We start from the raw sequence: 6,886 nt of genomic DNA on the forward strand, positions 1-6,886 counted from the left end.
ACGTACACATTACACATATCTGCAAAATCTGTGCCTTGTTGCCATGGCATGTGCTGTAATAATGATCCTCCATCTAACACATGTTGAACATTCTCAGTAATAAACTCTTGTCTTCCACAGTCTCCTAAAGCCCAAATCGCATCAGCTAATGCTGGTTTTTGTGGTCGCCTTGGAAAACCTGATGGATCAAACAGTGCAGATAGAATATCCAAATATGTGTGACATGTCTTCTTCCAATCTAGTTACAGATGTTGTAAGACGTTGAAAAAGTAGCAGAGGGTCAACCTGAATTGACTCGCCATCTAATTTTACTACAGGCTTTGTAGTAAGTGTCACTGCTTGCTGGGATCTTTTGAAAAAATGCTCCATCATATTTTTACCAACCATTTTTTGTAAGATTTTCGATCCTATTTCTTTTGCATTGTAAACATTTACAGATGAATCAGACGCCACACCGGTTTCAATATTGCGTAATGAGGGGTCTTGGATAAACGGATTTCTTTCTAGAAAAAAAGATAGAAGTACGTTTGTGTATTTGTAGTCCCTTTCCTTCCTGGCTTGGCCACACTCTTTGTGTTGACTACTTGTGTAATAATAAAATCCTGCATAGCGTTATTTACCTCTTCACACGAGGGCAATGAGAGTAACCACTGAACTCGTTGTGTTTCTGTCATACCCTTTCCTCTAGTCATGCCTTCATTTGTCTTCATGCTTCTCATTAAGACTTGCTCGATAATAAGATCCGTTGACAATCCAGTCCAATGCCTATCAGTTATACGCATAACATGATGTCTCGATTTGAAATATTGATATACCTCGTTGTTGGTTATCTCAAGCTTTCCCATCAGTTGCAAATACACATACACTGATTTCAGATATAAAGTATGTCCTGCAGATGCAAAATAAGGAAGCATCTGTGCTAGTGTTTTCTGATGAAGATCCCAATTACTTGTCCACTTTGCTTTTATAAATGTTTGTAAGATATGTATCATCTCCATATACTGAATCCAAAGAGCTGCTGTTTTATATTGTTTCAGACTCTGTATTCAGAGACTTGTTTCTGGATTTTGTCATGTATACCAATTTCACAAATAGACTAAACTTCAATCTTTTCCGAGAAAAGGCCATCGTAAATTTTACCGATTTCAGTAATATCATTTTCATTCTCAGACACTGCATTTTCAAAGGTGTTTTAATTGTCATTGTCTTGCCCAGCCAGAACATTGTCATCAATAGATAAGTCTCTATGCCCATTTTCTGCACATCATCTCTAGAAGGATTTACAGGGAGCGACACACCAAATAAATCTGACACAATCATTGAATTAAGAACATTATCAACTAGAAAATATCCTTGGATAGCTCTTGCGATTGCTTCTCACTCATCATGTGAACCACAGCATTTGAAGTGTACACAGTTTCCAATAGTTCGCTAAGACCAGATCCCTGCATCAGATGACCGATGCATCCAAGATAATTCATTGTGGTGTGGAAACCACCTAATCACAATACAACTTGCGCAGGTTGCTGTTTTATAGTTCATTTAATATCACAATTAAAGCTCTCCAATACAAAGGCTGATCAAAGGTAATGACTGGGTTCATCCCATACTTTGCTGCGTGGTCACCGAGAAATTTAAGAGCTGTGTATATACATGGCATGCCACTTGGATCCATGTCAATCATGGGCATAAACACTATGGACAATTTTCCTGGGCTGACGCCTTTTTGAAGCATCTGCATTTGACCTGACCAACCCGGCCTGACTAGCCTTATAGGCCATGGCAACTTGAGAAGCAGATCAAGTTTACATGTACTGTTGACCACCCTTAATTCATTAAGTTCTTCAAATATCAATTGCGTTTTCGTTTTATCTCCCTTCCAGTACAATATACGAATATCTCCAGCAGCAATAATGTCTTCTTTAGTGACATCCATTCTTTTGATAAGTAAATGACTTCTTGTTGCTGGAGTAACACATCCCATGGAATGTTCCGTGACCGTCTAATGTTCTGATATTATGGGCCACGTCGTCTGCTACGTATTGTATACAACTTCCTGGAATAAAACCGGGTATATCAATACCTTGTGATACTGTGACACATGATTCAAACTTTTGAACATCAGTATAAGAAGCGCAGAATCTGAGGTTATTAAGTGTATCTATCAAGCACTTAGAAGCAAATTAGTGATGAAGTTGGACTCCAAGTCCTATTTGAAATGGTGCAATAATAATTCGTGGTCTAGCTGCTTGGATGATTGCTTGACCAATTGATGCAATCTTAACATCAGCATTATTCTCAATGAAAACAGTTCTTAACAGCAACTTTAATCTCTCTGTTAGAAAGTCATTGTTTTGCTCTGCATATGATATTTCTACAGGAGAAGGGTATATTGTCTTAGTACACGCCATTTATTTGATATCAGATTTGATTAGTGTAGCTGCTGCTTTTATAATCGCGATCTTTTCTGTTTCACTATCCCCACTCTTTTGGCGCTGGTAGAATTCATGTAGATCGAAGTTGCTGTGCTCCTTAAGGCTAAATGCAGCATCGCCACAAAGATCTGTCATTATGTCAACAAGATATTTAATCGTAATTTGTTCATTGTCATTTTCTTTAAGGTAACTGTCAACAGAGAAAAAACCTCGTGTTAAGTTAGCATGAAGTTCTTATGATATACCTCCAAGGTGTTAGATTTTGATTAAAAGTAGTGTTAATTTCTTAAATCATTTTACAAACAAGCATTGAATAAGTGTTTGCTTTATAAGTACGTACGTTATTGACTGTTATCAACAACAACAACACTCGTACAATAAGTGGATGTAGACCTATTCTTTAGACTCGCTACATATATTAGCACGTTTTATATCCGGGGTTTCTATCTACAAATACAACTGTTTATATATGTGTGGTAACACAAAATATACTGTTAAACATCAGGACACACAAGACTAATACCAACGTGAGCCAAATGCTGTTGTTCTATATTTTGTTTGTAATTTTTATGATTTTTCCAATGGACTTCCGTAGTCGTGAAAATCGACCAAGTTACGCCACTGATTTTCTTTTTTTCATTTCTTTTGTAAGACATTATAATGAAGCTTATATTACAAATGTATCGTTATTTATCATAAACAATAACTTTCCATCACTTTATACATATCAATACGCATTATTTTTATATGTTTGCCATCCGCGAAAACGCATTGTATTTTTTGATTTAGGGCAAAGCTCACAAGGCCTATCTGTCTGATTCATCGTCTGTTTGCATAATTTACGGACGTTTTGACATTATAAATCAACTAGAATATACGTTTTGCACATATAATAAACAATACAATGCAAGAAATTTACCATGTCCAGTTTATTTTCTTCTCACTACTTCAACAGTGTGTATTACCGGTCACTAACATATTTCTGAGAAATTCATACATTATACGGTGGCTTATGTGTACCACTTATTAAATGGCAAAATTTACTTTAAGATTTTTTTTTGTAATTTCCATATTAAGATTTTTATAGACTTTTGATAGGTTGTTCATGAAATAGTTTTACATTATTCTTCCAAAAAAAAATTCTGTTGCAATTAGTTTGTTGTTGAAATGTAGACTGACTGGACTAGGTGGAGTAATTGTTGAAGCGATTTTGATTGGAATGCTGAAAAAAAAAAAGAAGATAAAGACTGTATGATTCACGTGTCCTATTGTGAGTATGCTCGGTTATTTTCGAGCATTTTGTCGGTGGTTATTCACCCTGAAAATACAGTAACCATACTTAATTGCAAGACTTGATCTGCCAATTTCGAGCTTTGTCGATTGCTTTAATTTTGGTAATTACTTCCGTATGTTTTGTGACAGTATTACCTGGAGACGGTAGTGTTTGGCAGAAGTATAGATTGTCAGAAGTTTTTAAAGGTTAGAAACCACAGAAAGGTAGCAACTAGTGGAAGTTCATTTTGGTGTAACCAGGTCTGTTGTGGGAAGATTGTGGATACCTATCATACAGCCTGAATGAATACCGCCACGTAATGACTGCTATATATACCAGCACAACATGACCGTTAGGAATCACTCACTGTTCACGAAATCTCATCATGCCCTTCAAACAGAAACTTGGGCAATTATTTATGACCAAGAAGTATGGAGCAGAAAGAGACTTTATGAATTCAACTTAAACGTACGAAAAATGCTTCAGTCTAGTATTTGATTTCCCCCTCATTTGAACTTTTGTCGAAATCACTAAAACTGCCAACAACGCCAATGGGAGCCTGTACTCTTCCGACATGATTCACATTTTCATGCCTGTCCTAATAATTGGCAATTTTGCGTATGAAGAGTCACAGATGAACAATATTCTCAGTGCTACATTATTGAAAGTGGCCGCTTTGCTAGCAGTTCACTTAAAGCGTGGGGTTGCTTCAGTGTGAATATAAATACATATCCTATATGCCTAGGAGGAGCGAATTTATTGCAAGACTATATACTGACGAAGTATTAGACACAACTGTAAAAACATTCGCTTGAGTAATCAAACCAGACTTTTTAGTGATGCAGAATATTATACAGCCAAGATTGTGCAAAGAAATACATGGATTATTAGCAAAAATGGCCGACCTAATTCCTAGAAAATCCCTTGACTGCTATGAAGGCTGACGCCTTAACCGTCCACCACACGATGTCAGAGAGCTTAGAATGGAGCAAGTTGTTATGCGCTCTGTCCACCTCGGGGAATCGAATCCCACATCTTAGTGTTGCAAGTCCGTAAACTTACAGCTAACTCACACAGGAAGACGAATGGGGTAGGATCCTCCAAAACTTCAGTCACAGGCAAGTCAACTAGCAAGAGGACCCGCACAAAGATTTCGTATGGCTCTTTAAGTCGATTAACGGGATAGACTGTCACCTTTGTTGTTGTTTATTGATTTTCACGCAAAGCAACTCGAGGGCTAGCCATCCTTAATTTTGAACACCACCCACTGCCTACTCATAGGCTACTCTAATCAAATAGTGGGATCTTAACATCGTTCTTATAACGCACACACGGCCACAAAGTACCAGAGCGATTTTTTATTTTTTTCTGCCGGAATGGGGCGCGAACCACGGAACCTTGGATCCACAGTCCGTCACGATAACCAACGGACTGTCCCTTTTATAGCGCCCACAACCGAAAGCGAAAGTGGGATCCGTCGTATCACGTATCAAACCCCAGACTTTTTATTCAGCATCCACACACTATAATGACTAAGTCGGCTGGCCCACATACATTAAGAATATTCTATTACAGTTTTGATAACTCCCCATTCACACGTGGTGTGGAAATAGAAAGTAAATGCAAAACGTTCTTTTTTCAATTCAATAAAAGAAGTTAACCAAAATTTTGTTTTTTCAACGGGGGGAGAATAATCTTTGCCTGTATTTCACAAACTAACTTTCTGACACTTTTAAATTAACAAATTTTTATATTATTCTGTTTTCTTATGGGATTATATGTCAAAAAGTAAAACATGGTCATATCACTATAATTACTAACTATATAGACTAATCTTTGAATAAAAGGTACAAACATATTATAGAGAGAAGGTTATATTATCGAATGAACTTAGGGCATTATGTAATGAATAACAAGCTGGTTTAAGAAAATTCAGCAACATTTATAAACAAACGAATCTGTTTTCAGAATTTTAAATGGCAGTGTTGTTTAGAAGGTTATTTTTTATTGATACTACTTATAAAGCTTGATTCAAAATAAACCTATATTTAAAAGAATTAAGACCCTAAAACTACTTGTTCAGGAAGGGGCTAAATTTCACCAGAGGTATCATGAGAATAATAAGTATGTATATAAATAATACGCATGCGTTTGTCTGTCCGGAGCTTTATAGCAGATTTCTCGATCAAACGGTACAACTCTCATATCGTTGGAAAGGCTTTTGTCCGAGGAGTCCGGATTGCATATTGTTTTTTCAATTCAGAATCACTTCAACTTTTTTGCTTAATAAGACTTTTCGATGCAACGAGTATGGTATACGGTGGCACAATGTTGTTGTCATTATGATGACTGGCTTCCATTTCAACTTTAGTTTTTATTTGAAAGTATTTCGCCCAAACTACACTTAACCCACGTGTAATTTCAAAAATAAATTAACATTGCACTAAATACAATTTCTATGGGCTTTCTCGTCTTATTTAGGTCTAAAATACACATGCGCAGTTCGTTCGAAACCATATTCTTATCATTTTGTGAACATTTCAGACCTTTCTGCATATTCAGCTAAGTTTGCTTTCATTACAACTTCACATTTATTATACTAAGCAATATCTTAGCTTTGGTTCCTTTCATAGACTGCTAGCAACGCTTTTTAGCTACTTCTTTTTTTATCACGGGTTATATTCTTCATTTTTATGAGTTTCTTTGTTTCAACTCGTAAAATATGTCTTACACTGAACGTCCATAACGGTTTCATACTCTGTACACTATTTTAAGTACCATTACTTTATTGTTTACTTTAAGAGTAGTTTTATTAAATAAAGTTACGTACGTGTAGTTTTATCATTAAGTACGGTAGTACTCAATAGTAGGGATCATGATGAAACAAAATGGTGACCACAAAACATGTCCGTTTGAAACCATCTTTAAAATGTCTGAAAATTAACAATGACTATTTCACAGTATTTGCTGAGCAAATCTAAAACTTAATGCATTTATAAAGCCGCCTAAATCGCTATTTACGTGTTTATGAAGTGATTCAAAAATTCACTATTTCAACGAATGTTCATCTAAGTAAGTAGATAAATGACTTTTCTAGACAAGCGTACAGAAAAAATGACGAACCTTAACGCTCTAATTTTTCTGCCCCCAATGGCACAGCGGTATGTCTGCAGACTTA

At 36.1% G+C, this 6,886-nt stretch overlaps 1 protein-coding gene and 1 long non-coding RNA gene across 4 annotated transcripts in view; both read right to left on the minus strand.

The window, feature by feature from the left end:
• LOC111085997 overlaps nucleotides 1–3,392 on the minus strand; it is a 13,512-nt gene extending 10,120 nt beyond the window's left edge. The window contains exons 1-2 of the long non-coding RNA XR_002610770.1: nucleotides 3,355–3,392; nucleotides 2,776–2,882 (exon numbers count right to left, since the gene is read on the minus strand). This is a non-coding gene — a long non-coding RNA (uncharacterized LOC111085997). The remainder of the gene's footprint in view (nucleotides 1–2,775; nucleotides 2,883–3,354) is intronic.
• LOC106460445 (cAMP-dependent protein kinase type II regulatory subunit-like) overlaps nucleotides 1–6,886 on the minus strand; it is a 103,181-nt gene that overhangs the window by 64,272 nt on the left and 32,023 nt on the right. The window lies entirely within an intron of this gene.

The sequence above is a fragment of the Limulus polyphemus genome, unplaced genomic scaffold (genome assembly GCF_000517525.1).
Source record: "Limulus polyphemus unplaced genomic scaffold, Limulus_polyphemus-2.1.2 Scaffold770, whole genome shotgun sequence".
Classification (NCBI taxonomy): domain Eukaryota; kingdom Metazoa; phylum Arthropoda; class Merostomata; order Xiphosura; family Limulidae; genus Limulus; species Limulus polyphemus.